This window comes from Sus scrofa, chromosome 13 (assembly GCF_000003025.6).
Source record: "Sus scrofa isolate TJ Tabasco breed Duroc chromosome 13, Sscrofa11.1, whole genome shotgun sequence".
Lineage (NCBI taxonomy): Eukaryota > Metazoa > Chordata > Mammalia > Artiodactyla > Suidae > Sus > Sus scrofa.
The window spans coordinates 150308436-150325733 of record NC_010455.5 but is presented as its reverse complement, the minus strand read 5'-3'; positions in this window follow the sequence as shown (position 1 = coordinate 150325733).

Here is a 17298-nt window from a genome sequence, read left to right as displayed (position 1 = left end):
TTAAATTTCAAAGGCAAAGAAAATATAACTGAAAAATAATCATCCTCACATTTCGAAGAAATTTTTATTAAATTTTACATTTAGGTCAGGCCTTGAAGGAAATTTGCAGCAAAGAGGAAGCAAACATTTATACTTATGGTCTATTCTAAACCAAACAGATAAAATTAAACAGAAATCAAATCTATTTTCATGGGTAGCAGGAGCCTCAGTTTGAATCGAAACTGTGTTTGTCTTCAGATCCACTGCTCTCTTGGAAGAACTGAAAAAGCTATGGCCCAAGATTCCCAAGAGTCTATCCACAGACAAGCCCGAGCACCTCTATTCTGGGGAGGAGGGGGCTCCTTATCCTAAAGGAAGACCCACGCCGAGTGTTCCCTTTTTGTGGAAGGATAACAGGACAGGATGTGAGAGCATGGTGTCTCCCTCCAATGCCAAGTCAGACACTAAGACCAGAGGTAGCACAAGGTCATGATAGCTGGAAGCAGCGCCATCATCTGTTATGGCAGTGACAAATCATCACCAGATGAAACTCATTTCTCTATACTTTTGGTTTCCCATCATGATGAAAAATGTAAGATTTTAATAAGGCTGCAGAACAAATGGAACTGATTTATAGTTTACAATTACACAGTTCATATTATGCATTGCTTTATTTCCCATTTCTAACTGTTGCATTTTGTTTTCCCTCTAGGACAAGAGTACACAAACTCTTTCTGTACAGGACCAGACAGCAGATATTTTAGGCTTTCTGTCACATGGGTCTGTATAGCATATTCTCCTTTGTTTTTTGTGTTTAAAACCTTTTAAAAGTGTTGACGTCATTCTTATCTCACTGATCAAACAGAAACAGGTCATGGGCTGACCTCTGTGCTGTGACACTGGGTACTTGTGAAGCATGTCATGATAGCCTGGGGGCCTCCTATCCACTTTACTTCCTCCCATGTCTCCACAGTCATGACTCTTGGTCAAATTGTCCAAGTGCCTTTCACCAATCCTAGAGAATCATATCTGAAACACTGAGCTGTGATTATGACTAAATAGATGGTTCTGTTTACTGGAGACTTAGAAAGCAATGCCCTATCCTCCGAGGACCAGAACATGGTGCTAGAGTTGAGGAGGTGCAGAAGGGTCCCTCTATTTCAGGTAAATATGGGAACTTGGACACCACACATTAGCTCTTAACAATGAGCTGACTGGTGCATAGGAATCCTACAGAAGAAAGGAAGAAATAGCTGAGGTTCTGCTAGAGTGCCAAGTCTATGGATACACCTGGGAAGCCCTGGCTATGGACCTCATGCTAGAAATTAAAATATAGAAAGAATGCAATGACGGGTGCCATGTGGGAGCTGGCAGAACTGTATTTGCAATCACATGTAAGACACCATCTGCAAAATATCCAGAAAAAAAAGATAGCAGGAACTTTATAGGAGGATGGGGTCAAAGCCAAAGAAACACTCTTGCCTGTTTTTATGTTAACCAATTTTATATTTAAATTGACCTGAAGAAACACAGGTTTGTGAGATTGATACTAGTTGTTATTTCCTCTCACATAAATGGAAGTGATCATTTTCACATGAAGGAAAATAGTATTGTGTAATCAGGAAACCAATGTGCTGGTCTAGTCATGCTACTCAATACCTGCATAACTTTGGAAAAGTCCCTTATGGAGGAACAGGTTTGTTCCTCCATATAGTAAAGGACTAAGATTTAAAAAAAAGCCTAAGGAATTTTCTCCTTTTAAATGTTATACAATAGCTTAATATTAAGCCATCCATTAATTAGCAGTTGTTTATCAATTTACCTATCATGTTCCAATCATGGTGCTAAGTAATGAGACTACTGAGGGAGAGTCTCTTTCCTTAAGAATCTCTCTAAAAATAAAATAATAACACAGGTCATTTATTTATTTATTTTGCTTTTTAGGGCTGCACCTGAAGCATATGGAGGTTCCTAGGCTAAGGGTCGAATTGGAGCTACAGCTGCCTGCCTATGCCACAGGCACACCAATGCCAGATCCAAGCCATGCTATGAACTACACCACAGCTCACAGTAACACCAGATCTCCAACCCACTGAGCAAGGCCAGGGATCAAACACACATCCTCATGGCTACTAGTCAGATTTGTTTCCACTGTACCACAATGGAAATACCTGAACACAGGTTATTAAAGTTAGGATAGAGGTACACCCTCATTGCCAAAGGATTTTGGAGGACAGATCCTTTGGTAGACATAAGAACCTAGGCCAAAGCTCCTGGGTTGGCATTTTATTGAGGAGCAAGAAGGAGAGAAAACAAAGATTTTCATAAACACAGATGAAATCTTGGTCACACTATACTTCTCCAGAAAGCTATATGGACTCCTCTGTGTTTTAGAACAGTCTGAATGGGGTTAGAGCACAGAAAGGAAGAGACAGGAATATGCTTGTCTCTTACTAGAGTTCATATTGTGAAAGGAATCCCCTTCCTTGCATTTCTAAATTATATCACTTGGTCCTATGGCTGGGTGTATCCAAACCCAGACCCACTGCAGGGTGCTTCATCTGATTCTGAAGTGGCTGGCATAGCTGAAACTCAGGGGGCACAGTGGGTCAGGCTCAGGAATCAGGGTCTTTGCAGTGCCATCAAAGTGGATATGGTGGATCCAAGCCAAAGCCAGTCCTTATCTGGGAAAGGCTAAGAAAGATGGAATGTTAGGAGTTGTGGCAATGATAGGGGAGGAGCTCTCCTCTAAGCAAGTGATTAAAGCAGACAAAGCAGATGAGTCCTAATGAATCTGGAGAGGTGCAAAAATTGGGGCAAAAACAGACTAAGGCAAAGTTGAAAAGACTTCCTAGAGGAGGAAGGTGATGCTTGGATTGCTGCTGGAAAGAAAGAAGGAATTTCCTGGTAGACAAGATAGAGTTGAGTGAGACATCATGATGACGACAATTTTCAGACTAAGAGAATCATTTTTAAAGGCATGGGGGGATAAAAGAAGATCATCAGTGTAATGTATTATAAGCATCACATGGCTGGGGAACAGTGGTGCATGAACAACGAGAAACCTCTTCATTGTAGAGCCAGCACCACTTACAGGATTAAGATGGCAGAATAGAAGGACTGGAGCTCAACTTCTCTCCTAAAAACAACAAAATTTACAACTAAATGCTGACCAACCTTCAACCAAATGGACTGGAAACCTTCAAAAAGATATCCTACTCCAGAAGACAAAGAGGAGGCCACATCAAGAGGTAGGAGGGGCGATTACATGATATAAGCCACCCCATACCTCCCAGGTGGGAAGCCCCACAGACTGGAAAGTAACTGGTTCACAGAGGCTCACATACAGGAGGGAGAGTTCTGCGCCTCACATCAAACTCCCATGTGTGGGGATCTGGCACTGGGAGAAAGAGCCCCCGTAGCATCTGGTATTGAAGGCCAGTGGGACTTGTGTTCAGGAGCTCCACAGGACTGGGGGAAATGGAGACACCATTCTTAAAAGGCGCACACAGACTTTCACGTGCACTGAATCCCAGGGCAAAGCAAAGTCTCCATGGGAATCTGGGTCAAACCTGACTGCAATTCTTGGAGGACCTCCTGGGAAAACAGGAGCGAATGTGACTTATTATGGGGGAAGGACATTGGAAGCAAAGCTCTCGGAATACTCAGCAGCAGTGCCTTTCTCTGGAGGTGGCCATTTTGGGAAAATCTGGCCTCACCCATCAGTTCTGGGAAGCCCCAGGCCAGACAACAATCCAGGTGGGATCACAGCCCCACCCATCAGTAAACAGGTTGCAGAAAGACACCCCCAAGCACACAACAGGCTCTAATCTCATCAAAAGACAAAGGCACACCTACCAGTGGGCAGGAATCAGCCCCTCCCATCAGGAAGCCTACAACAAGCCCCCATACCAACTTCAGCCACAAGAGGGGTAGACACCAGAAGTAAGAGAGGCTACAACTCTATTGTCTATAAAAAGGTCACCACACAAAAAACCCATAAAAATGAAAAGACAGAGAACTATAACTCAGATGAGGGCGAAAGAAAAAAACCCCAGAAAAACAGCTAAGTGATCAGGAGATTCTCAGTCTCCAGGAAAAAGACTTTAGACTGTTGATGCTGAAGATGATGTAAGACAGTGGAAATAAACTGGAGGCAAAGATGGATAACTTATAGGAAACACTGAGCAAAGAGATACAAGATATAAAACTTAAGAAGAGATGCAAAATAAGATAAAAAATAAAAAATTCACTAGAAGCAGTTAACAGCAGAATACAGGAGGCAGAAGAACGAATGAGCAAGGTGGAGGACATATTAGCGGAAATCACAGGTGCAGAACAGATAAGAGAAAAAAGATTGAAAACAAATGAAGAGAATCTCAGAGAACTCTGGGACCATGTTAAATGCACCAACATCTGTATTATAGGGGTGCCAGAAGGATAAGAGAGAGAGAAGGGGACAGAAAAAATATTCCAAGAGATAATAGCTGAAAACTTCCCTAACATGGGAAAGGATCCACTCACTCAAATCCAGGAAGTGCAACGAGTACCATATAAAATAAACCCAAGGAGGAACACCCACAACACATATTAATCAAACTGACCAAAATTAAAGACAAAGAGAAAATATTGAAAGAAGTTAGGGAAAAGAAACAAATAACATGCAACAGAACCCCAATAAGGTTGCTGGCAGATTTTTCAGCAGAAACTCTGCAGGCCAGAAGGGAGTGCCATGATATACTTAACATGATGAAAGGAAAAAACCTCCAACCAAGATTACTTTACCCAGCAAGGCTCTCATTTAGATTTGAAGGAGAAAATAAAAGCTTCACAGATAAGCAAAAGCTAAGAGAATTCAGAAACATTAACCAGCTTTACAACAAATACTAAAGGAACTTCTCTAGGCAGAAAAGAAAAGGCTGCAGCAGGAAACAAAAATACCACAAATGACAAGGCTCACCAGTAAAGATATATATACAGTAAAGATACAAAATCATCCATGCACAATTATACCACCAAAATCATAAATCATGAAAAGAGGTGAGTACAAATGTAGGACACTGGAAATGAATGTGCAATTAAGAGAACAACAACTTAAAACAATCTCATATATATATAGACTCTTATATCAAAGCTTCAGAATAACCACAAACCAAAAATCTACAATCAATACACAAACAAATAAGAAAAATCAACTCAAATACAATACTAAAGATAGTCATCAAATCACAAGAGGAGAGAATAAGAAGGGAAGAAAAAAGAGCACCAAAAACAAATCCAAAGCAATTAATAAAACAGCAATAAGAACATACAAATCAATAATTACCTTAAATGTTAATGGACTAAACGCCCCAACCAAAAGACATAGACTGGCCGAATGGATACAAAAACAAGACCCATATATATGCTGTCTTCAAGAGACCCACTTCACATCTAAGGACACATACAAATTGAAAGTGAGACGATGGAAGAAAATACTTCATGCAAACAGGGATCAAAAGAAAGCTGGGGTAGCAATACTCATATCAGACAAAATAGACCTTAAAATGAAAAAATATTTTCAGGGACAAGGAAGGTCACTACATAATGATCAAAGGATCAATCCAAGAAGATGATATAACAATTTTAAACATCTATGCACCCAACTTAGGTTCACCGCAATATATAAGTCTACTGCTAACAACCTTAAAAGGAGAAATCCACAATAACACAATCATAGTGGAGGACTTTAACACCCCACTTATAGCAATGGACAGATCAACCAGACATAAAATCAATAAGGAAACACAGGCCCTGAATGATGCATTAGACCAGATGAACTTAATAGATAGTTACAGAACGTTCCATCCAAAAGCAATAGGATACACATTCTTCTCAAGTGCACATGGAACATTCTCTGAGATTGATCATATCCTGGGCTACAAGTCCAACCTCAGTAACTTTAAGAAAATTGAAATCATATCAAGCATCTTTTCTGACCACAACACTATACAACAGGAAATCAACAACAAGAAAAAAACTGCAAAAAACACAAACACATGGAGACTAAGCAACATGCTATGAAACAACAAATGGATCACTGAAGAAATCAAAGAGGAAATTAAAAAATACCTAGAAGCAAATGACAACAAAGATACAACACTCCAAAACCTATGGGATGCAGCAAAAGCTGTTCTAAGAGGAAAGTTTATAGCAATACAAGCCTACTTCAGGAAACAAGAAAAAGTTCAAATAAACAAGCTAACGTTACATCTAAAGCAGCTAGAGAGAAGAACAAACAAGACCTAAAGTTAGTAGAAGGAGAGAAATCATAAAGATCATAGCAGAAATCAATGAAATAGAAATAAAAAAACCATAGAAAATATCAATGAAACCAAAAGCTGGTTCTTTGAAAGGATCAACACAATTGATAAGCCCTTAGCCAGACTTATCAAGGAAAAAAGAGAGAGGACTCAAATCAATTAAATTAGAAATGAAAAAGGAGAAGTAACAACAGACATCACAGAAATACAAAGGATCATAAGAGACTACTGCATTCAACTATATGCCAATAAAATGGAAAACCTAGAAGAAATGGACAAATTCTTAGAAAACTACTATCTTCCAAGACTAAACCAAGATGAAATAGAAAAGAAAAACAGACCAATCACAAGTACTGAAATTGAAACTGTGATTAAAAACTTCTAGCAAACAAAAGTCCAGGACCACATGGCTTCACAGGTGAATTATATCAAATATTTAGAGAAGAGCCAATACCTATCCTTCTGAAAATATTCCAAAAAATTGCAGAGGAAGGGATACTCCCAAAGTCCTTCTATGAGGCCACCATCACCCTGATATCAAAACCAGACAAAGATACTACACAAAAAGAAAACTACAGGCCAATTTCACTGATGAACATAGATACAAAAATCCTCTACAAAATACTAGCACACCACATCCAACAATATATTCAAAGGATTGTACATCATGATCAAGTGGGATTTATCCCAGGGATGCAAGGGTTCTTCAATATCCACAAATCCATCAGTGTGATACACCACATTAACAAACTGAAGAATAAAAACCATGTGATCCTCTCAATAGATGCAGGAAAAGCCTTTTAACAAAATCCAACACACATTTCTGATAAAAGACCCTTCAGAAAGTGGGCATAGAGGGAACTTACCTCAACATAATAAAGGCCATATATGACAAACTCACAGCTAACATCATTCTCAATGGTGAAAAGCTGAAAGAATTCCCACTGAGATCAGGAACAAGACAAGGATGTCTGCTCTTGCCACTACTCTTCAACATAGTTTTGGAAGTCCTAGCCACTGCAGAGAAGTAAAAGAAATAAAAAGAATCCAAATTGTAAAGGAAGAAGTAAAACCAAATCCATGAATTTGGTAAAGTTGCAGGATGCAGAATTAATACACAGAAATCGACTGCATTTCTATATACTAACAAAGAAAGATCAGAAAGAAAAATTGGGGAAACTATTCCATTTACCATTGCATCAAAAAGAATAAAATGCTTAGGAATAAACCTACCTAAAGAGACAAAAGACCTGTACTCTGAAAACTATAAGATGCTGATGAAAGAAATCAAAGATGATGCAAACAGCTGGAAAGACATACCATGCTCTTGGACTGGAAGAGTCAACATTATCAAAATGACTATATTAGCCAAGGCAGTCTACAGATTCAATGCAATCCCTATCAAATTACCAAGGACATTTTTCACAGAACTCGAACAAAATAGTTTAAAGTTTGTTTGGAAGCACAAAAGACACAGAATAGCCAATGACATCCTGAAAAAGAAAAATGGAGCTGGAGGATCAGGCTCCCGGACTTCAGACTATACTACAAAGCAACAGCCATCAAAACCATATGGTACTGGCACAAAGACAGAACTATAGATCAGTGGAACAGGATAGAAAGCTCAGAATTACACCCATGCTCCTACAGCCAACTAATCTATGACAAAGGAGGCAAGAATATACAATGGAGAAAAGACTGCTTGTTCAATAAGTGGTGCTGGGAAAACTGGACAGCCGCATAGAAAAGAAGGAAATTAGAACACTCCCTAACACCATACACAAAAATAAACTCAAAATGGATTAAAGACCTAGATATATAACCAGATACTATAAAACTCTTAGAGGAAAACAAAGGCCAAACACTCTCCAACATAAACCACAGCAACATCTTCTCAGATCCACCTTCTAGAGTAATGACAATAAAACAAAAATAAAAACTGGGACTTAATTAAACTTAAAACTTTCTGCACAGCAAAGGAAACCCTAAACAAATGAAAAGACAACCCACAGAATGGGAGAAAATATTTGTAAATGAAGCGTCTGACAAGGGATTAATCCCCAAAATTTATAAACACCCCCTACAGCTCAATACCAAAAAAAAACAAACAACCCCATCAAAAAATGGGCAGAAGATCTAAACAGAAAATTCTCCCAAGAAGACATACAGATGGCCAAAATCCACATGAAAAGATATTCAACATCACTAATTATTAGAGAAAGGCAAATCAAAACCAGTACAAGCTTACACCAGCCAGAATGGACATCATCAAAAAATCTACAAACAGGAGTTCCCGTGGTGGCGCAGTGGTTAACGAATCCGACTAGGAACCATGAGGTTGCGGGTTCGATCCCTGGCCTTGCTCAGTGGGTTAAAGATCTGGCGTTGCCGTGAGCTGTGGTGTAGGTCGCAGACGCGGCTCGGATCCCGCGTTGCTGTGGCTCTGGCGTAGGCCAGCCGCTACAGCTCCGATTAGACCCCTAGCCTGGGAACCTCCATATGCCGCGAGAGCGGCCCAAGAAATGGCAAAAAGACAAAAAAAAAAAAAAATCTACAAACAATAAATGCTGGGGAGAGTGTGGAAAAAGAAGAACCCTCTTACACTGTTGGTGGGAATGTAAATTGGTGCAACCACTGTGGAAAGCAGTATGGAGATTCCTCAGAAAACTAAACATGGAACTACCATTTGATCCAGCAATCCCACTACTGGGCATCTATCCAGAGAAAACCATAACTCGAAAAAATACTTGTACTCCAATGTTCATTGCAGCACTATTTTCAATAGCCAAGACATGGAAACAACCTAAATGTCCACTGACAGAGGACTGGACAAGATATGGTACACATACACAATGGAATATTACTCAGACATTAAAAGGAATGGAATACCAGCATTTTTAGCAACATAGATGGACTTAGAAATTATCATGCTAAGTGAAGTCAGTCATACAGTGAGACACCAACATCATATGCTATCACTTACATGAAGAAGCTAAAAAAAGGACAGACTGAACTTCTTTGCAGAACAGATACTGACTCACAGACATTGAAAAACTTACGGTTTCCAAATGAGACAGGTTGGGGGGTGGGGTGATGCACTGGGGGTTTGGAATGGAAATGCTATAATTTCATTGTGATGATCATTGTACAACTATAAATGTAATACAATTCATTGAGTAATAAAAAATAAAGTCTTGCTTATCAAAAAAAAGAAATGAAATTATGATATATTCTACAACATGAATCAACATTGGAAATTGAAAAGAGCCAGACACAAAAGGAAAAATATCATATGATTCCATTCATATGAAACATCTAGAACAAAGTTCATAGAGAAAGAAATTAGATTAGATGTTAGTAGGCACTGAAGTAGGAGAAAAGAGAAGTTATTGCTTAATGGTTATAGAGTTTCTGTTTGGGATGATGAAAAAGTTTTAGAAGTAAATAGTGGTTATGGCTGCACAGTATGAAAGTACTTAATTTTATAATACATCACCAGAACTTTACACTTAGAAATGGCTAAAACAGCAAATTTTCTGTTAATGTATATTTTTACCATAATACATTTCCAAAAAAAAAAAAAAGTGAGAGAAAAGACATAAACAGGTTTAAAATTGGCTGTGTAGGAGTGTGGGGCATGACCAAATTTAGGTTTTTGCAAAGATCACTGTGTTTTCAGTATAGCAGGATTGAATGAGTGCCCAGTATGTATGTGAAACCAGTTAGATTTGCAGTGGGGGTGGACAGAAGAGGACAGATTTGAGATACACAAATTTTATTTTTTTGTATAAATTTGGGGTTGGTGATTGGTGGGAAGTTGGGAAGTAGTAAAGATGTCCAGTTAATACTGGAATAAATCCAACTTTGAGTATGGTAGACTGTATGATGTCCATGGAGTGATGTCAAGCAGATGGTTTGCCACATGAGTCTTGCGCTCAAAGGAAATGTATAGACTAGAGATATAAAACAAGGACTCAAATCACTCTTCTAAAAACTGTGATATGTTTAAGCCACAAGATTAGACAATGTGGACAAATTAAGAGAAAATACAAAATTACAGTTGATGAGATCAAAATGCTTGGTATCTAATAATTTTTTAAATTATGGAAATATAGAAAAGGGAGAGGTGAATGCAGTCCAAGATTAGCAGAACATATTACTTGAGGGATGGAATTAGTGGTACCTTGGGAAGACAGGCAAGGTTTGGTTTGTCAGAGAGAAAGAAATAAGGCACAAATTTCAAAAGGGCCAACAGTGAAAAAGCTGTATAATTAGTAAAATATTTAAAAGGCTCAGCAAAGATAGAACTAAAGAAACAACTGGAGCTATGACAGATGGTATAACGTAGGATAACACAGTTATACATTACCACCCACTGGGCCCTTCAGACCATGGACTTAAGTCCAGAAAAGACCAGGTGTGCTGGCCTCTCACCCCAGGGTATATGAAGCAGCCTGGACTCCTAGCAGGATTCCAGCTCTCCTGCTGAACCTCTGTTCTGAGAGCCAACCATCATGTCCAACCTGGCACTAACAGCCTCACTGCTATGCAGAACACTCTTGCTGTTCTCTGTGGGTGGGGCCACCTGGCCTTGGGACAGAGCCATTAAAGACCCAGGACTATCAATGACTGCACAGGTGAGCCTATGAGGAAGCAGTGTTCAAAGAGGAGCATCATACTGGAGCTTTGAGCACAGCAGACCCTTTTCAGGCACAGTGATTCATAATACATCCCCACTTCTGAATCAGTACTCAGGTTAAAATCCTAGATCTACCACATGGATCTTGGCACAATGAAAGTTTGGTGTTGTGCTCAGGTTTAGTGCCTTATCCAAACTACCTATTAAGACTTATGGTTTTCAGATGGGAAAATACATCAAATCAGCTGAAATTTCAAAAAGGAAGAAAATATCTATTGCTGAAGAAACTGGGAAACTGGCACTCTTGATAGATATATATCAAGCTATATATACATATATCTATAAGCAATTTGGCAGTATAGTAAATTTTGCTTAAAATTGGCACAGTCATTCTATCTCAAGGAAATGATCCGTAAGAAATAATCTAAAATACAAAACAAATTTTATGCACAAAGATGTCCACTATAGAATTATTTAAAGTAGTAAAAAGTTGGAAAAATCTTAATGTCAAGCAATTGGGGAATGGTTAAGTGAATTAATATATTACCATACATTATAAGATTCAGCACTAAAAATATTTTATAACTATTTATTACTTTTATTGTTTAAAATGCTTATATTTGGAGTTCCCTCATGGTGCAGTGGGTTAAGGAGCTAGAATTGTCACTGCAGTGGCTCAGGTTGCTGCTGTGGTGCACGTTCAATTCCTGGCCCAGGAACCAAAACAGAAAAATTTGCATATAGAATGTGAGCCCAAATATGCCAAAAAGAAAAAAAAAGACAATGGATAAACAAAAAAATAAAGAGTAAGTTATCTCTATGGTTCCTGGAATTATAGGTGATTTTTAAAATCTTCAGTTGTACTTTATAGACTTTCTGCAATGGATAGATGCTTATTTTGTCAATATAAATAAATAAACATCTAATTAGAAAGAATGGAAAAAAATGGGATGGTAAATTGGAAATTATTTTATGCATGTGGGATTTGGAATTATGTTCCAATTTGTCCTGTCTTTTGACCATAAACACTGCCTTTCTTCTACCCAGTTATCCCCTCTAGTCCCATATTAAGTCAGTGGAATACCACTAGCAGAGGAGGTTCCAAGGCAGGAATCTTTATATATTTGTCATCAGGGAAGCTGGCTGGCCTGGATTTGGAAGGATGCTTTCCTACCTCATGAGTGTCAAACATTGATTTCAGCATGGCCCCTGCCCTATCACACCTAGTGTGGCAAGGTGCAAGGCCAGCAGGGGCAGCCTAGACTGACAGCTGGTGCATTGGATTTTGCTAGCCTTACTGAGTGGCTAGCCAGCTTGAAAAGGCAACAGGAAGCAGATGGCCAGCAGTCTCTTCTTTGGCTGGCCTGTGAGAGCCATCTGGAGAAAAGGAAATTGATCCGCCGCCTGGAGAGGAAAGTGCTGGTAATAAATAACTCTGATCCTCACATTTTACAATGTACAGTGACCATGGAGGAACCCAGGAATATCTATTTCAGGAGCTGGTGGGAAAACAATCCCAAGTATCACAGATCATAGGATATATATGGCAACTTTCCTGGAAGGGGCAACTTTCTGTGGGCCAGGAGCCCACATGGAGGCTCCACAACCCCATTAATATAATCAGTGGTTCACAGTGGTGTTGTGAATGCTAGTGACACAGATGCAGAGAATGCAGAAAGTTCTTTCTTCTGCTGGGACTCCAGGCTGGACAATGAGCACACCAAGTGGGATCCTCCATTCCCCTGCATTTGCCTCTCATTCTCTAGGTTCTCCAGCTGCCCTCCATGCTGCTAAGTTACAATAGGTTCAGCAAGAAACAATTTGCAGCCTCAGTCCAGTTACTCCATGAGTCTTCAGATGTTTTCCCTTTGATTTATATTTCTGGCTCCCCAAATGGAGGGTATGATCTCCAGCTCTTGGAGTTCTCTTGTGGCCCAGTGGGTTAAGGATCCAGCATTGTCACTGCAGTGGCTGTGCTCGCTACTGTGGCGCAGGTTCAGTCCCTGGCCCAGGAACTTCCACATGCCATGGGCATGGCTTAAAAAAAAAAAATCCCCAGTTCTTTAGTGGTAGGAGTATTTGTGTTTCTTGAAGTTGAAATATAAGTAAAGGGGTGCTCAAGTGAAGGCCAGGAGAAAAGAGAGAGAGAGGTAAATGAGATATTCAGATTCCTGCTTCTGAGGGTTCTGGCCCATCCTTGTGCTTTCCTGTAGCTCTGTAGCCCACAGACACCCAAGTAGACACCACTCTCTGGTTTAGGGCCACCAGAGCTTCTTAGACACCACTAGGACAGTCCAGTATAAGCCCATATAGTGATTCTGGGTAAATGGAAAGAGTACCCCCTTGGAGTTCCCATTGTGGCTAGCAGATTAAGGACAGGATATTATCTCTGTGAGAATGCGGGTTCAATCCCAGGCCTCCCTTGGTGCATTAAGAGTCTGTAGGATGCATATGCAATTAGGATAGTGTGTTGCTGTGGCTGTGACAGAGGTCATAGCTGTAGCTTCAAAACCAACCCCTGGCCCATGAACTTCCATATGTCACATATGTGGCTATAAAAAGAAAAAAGAAAAAGTACTCCCTCCAGGGCTCATGAAATGGGGGGGGGGCTGAAAAGGGGACAAAACCTGGATTTCAAACCTCAGTCATCCTTTTGTTAACGCAACGAACAACCAGCACAACTATATGCAGAGACCTTGCTTGTGAGGTTTAGCCAGGCTGTCTTCATCACTAAGACAAAAATGGGGACCAAATTATATTACTGGCATAAACTGCCATTCACTCAAGGACCTCAAAAACCATAGTTTAACCTCATATGCATACATGTATACACTTACTCAACAAACAATTATCAAGGACTTACTCTATGCTAAATGCCAAAATAAAAAAATGCTGAGTGAGCCATGATCTCCATGATCTCTACCCATGTGGTAAGGGAAATAGAAGTGTTTTATATATATATAATTAAAATATACACATATATGTATACTTGTATATATCATACATATATATTCATATCTCACAAATTTGAGATATATAATGTTTAATAAGCATGGGCAGAAAAAAAATTCTTCTGCATGTGGAAGTTAGGGAAAAATAAAGGCATTTTAGTTGGTTTTATAGCTGTGTGTTGGCCTTTGCCTTTCTATTAGAAATCTTATATTAATGGATTGTTAGAAACAAACTCAGTTCAAAATCTATATTTTTCAGTTTTTCAAGCAACTCTGCATGACCCTGTGACAAAGTTCTACACAATGAGATGTAAGCATATGATATGAGACTCTCCCAAATTTTCCTTTACAAGAAAGGAATGAATATTTTTTTTCCTCTTCTCGATGTCAGCTTAGAATTCAAACGTGATGGTTAGAGCTCTTTAGGCTATGGTGGGTTATAAGTGTATTTAAGAAGTATGGAAGCATGTGCTGACAATGGTAAGACAGAAAGAGAGAGTCTGGTGCTGAGATAACTGTGGGGCTGCCACAGCATCCTTGGAATGCCTATCGCTTCACTTTTTTATGTGAAAGGATTTAAATTTATTTCTAGTATGTGCCACTTATAGCATTTCTTCCTGTCCTATCAGTCCAAACTTCATCCTAATGATGCAGAGAGTTAAAAGGGAATGGAATGTTGTGTTTTTTCTAAATGACATAATGTTCATAATGGTTAGCAGGAGTGGAGAAGGAGTATAGTAGAAAGAAAGAAAGAAGGAAAGAAGGAAGGAAAGAAAGAAAGAAAAAGAAAGAAAGGAAGGAAGGAAGGAAGAAGGAAGGGAAAGAAAAAGATAGGTATTCTAGAAGCAGCTTGAATAGGTTTGAGGTAACATTTTAAGGAATTTTGACATCTTTACAATCATAATTGTTTCCTTGGAAATTATATAAAATAAAGGTAGATTAGAGAGGAGAGAAATCTGTGGCAAAGAAATCACTTACAAAACTGTTACAAGATGGGAGTTCCCGTCGTGGCTCAGTGGTTAACGAATCCGACTAGGAACCATGAGGTTGCGGGTTCGGTCCCTGCCCTTGCTCAGTGGGTTAATGATCCGGCGTTGCCATGAGCTGTGGTGTAGGTTGCAGACGAGGCTCGGATCCCGCGTTGCTGTGGCTCTGGTGTAGGCCGGTGGCTACAGCTCCGATTCAACCCCTAGCCTGGGAACCTCCATATGCCACGGGAGCGGCCCAAGAAATAGCAACAACAACAACAAAAGACAAAAAAAAAAAAAAAAAAACACAAAACTGTTACAAGAGTACAGGTGATAGATAAAAAGAGTAGGAGAAGGTAAAAGCAACAAAGATGGCAAACATGTGACCAGTTAAGATGGCAAACATGTGACCAGTTCAGAAGACAGTTCTGAGATAGAATTAAAGGTGTTGCCATTCCCATGGAAAACAGTACAGAGGTTCCTCAGAAAATTAAATCTAGAACTACCATATGAGCCAGCAATCCCACTCCTGGGCATATATCAAGACAAAACTATAATTCAAAAAGATACATGGACCCCTACATCCACTGCAGCACTATTTGCAATAGCCGAGACATGGGAACAACCCAAATGTCCATTGATAGATGAATGGATTAAGAAGATACGGTACATGGGAGTTCCCATGGTGGCACGACAGAAACAAATCTGACTAGTATCCATGAGGATGCAGGTTCGATCCCTGGTCTCAGTCAATGGGTAGGCAATCTGGCATTTCTGTGAGTTGTGGTGTAGATCTCAGACATGGCTTGGATCCCATGTTGCTGTGGCTGTGGTGTAGGCCAGCAGCTGTAGCTCTGATTCAACCCCTAGTTTGGCAACTCCATATGCCACAGGAGTGGCCCTACAGAGCAAAAAAAAAAAAAAAAAAAAAAGTGGTACATATATACAATGGAGTACTACTCAGCCATAAAAAAGAATGAAAAATGACATTTGCAACAACATGGATGCAACTAGAGATTCTCATAGGAAGTCAGAGAGAGAAAGCCAAATATCGTATGATATCACTTACACTTACATTTCACTTTAGATGTGAAATCTAAAATATGGCAAAAATGAACCTATCCACAAAACAAAAAGAGACTCACGGACACACAGAATAGACTTGTGGTTGCCAAAAGCAAAGGATGAGGTATCATAAAAAGCTTCACAAACATTATGGAGCTAAATTTTCTTATGTGTTAAAGAAATATCCATTTACTACCAGACCTTTTTATTTTTACCCCGATTTGAAATATAGCTTCTAGAACAAAAGAAAACTGACTTCAGGTTCTGTTAGGAATTCAGCTCTGTTGAATAGTCTTCCTAAGAAAGACGTAATATTTTTCATTTTTATTTAGAATAAACTCAATACCTTGACCACAGATGAATTATGACCTCTAACAGTCACTCACAGTGTGTGGTCCTGCAAGATCCATCCTCTAGTATTCCCTCAATTGGCTTCTGCCTTTGTTTGTTTTGTTTTGTTTTGTTTTGTTTTGTTTTAGTAAGCCCAGCCCATCACCCATTCAGCCTGATTCCCACTGCTGGCTGAATTCTGCAATCAGTTCTTTTTTTATTTTATAACGATTTTTATTGTTTCCTTTATAGCTGGTTTACAGTGTTCTATCAATTTTCTACCATACAGCAAAGTGACCCAGTTACACATTCATGTATACATTCTTTTTTCTCACATTATCATGCTCCATCATAAGTGACTAGATATAGTTCCCTGTGCTATACAGGAGGATCTCATTGCTTATCCATTCCAAAGGCAATTGTTTGCACCTATTAACCTCAAACTCCCAATCCATTCCACTCCCTTCCCCTCCCCTCCCCCTTGGCAACCACAAGTCTGTTTTCCATGTCCATGATTTTATTTTCTGTGGTTCATTTGTGGTGTATATTAGATTCCAGATATAAATGATATCATATGGTATTTGTCTTTCTCTTTCTGACTTACTTCACTTAGTATGAGCGTCTCTAGTGCCATCCATGTTGCTGCAAATGGCATTATTTTGTTCTTTTTTATGGCTGAGTAGTATTTCATTGTGTATGTATACTACATCTTCTTAATTAAATCATCTGTTGATGGACATTTAGTTTGTTTCCATGTCTTGGCTATTGTGAATATTGCTGCAATGAACATGCGGGTGCATGTATCTTTTTTAAGGAAAGTTTTGCCTGGGTATACGCCCAGGAGTGGGATTGCTGAGTCATATGGTAGTTCTATATTTAGTTTTCTGAGGTATTTCCATACTGTTTTCCATAGTGGTTGTACCAATTTACATGCAATCAGTTCCTAACACACAATGAAATTTTCATTAGCTGAGCCACTGCAGTTGAATGGATATGGTTGTGTCTCCAAGAAGCAGACAAGATGACCTAATCACACTTTTCCATTTCTACCTCCAGTGATACCA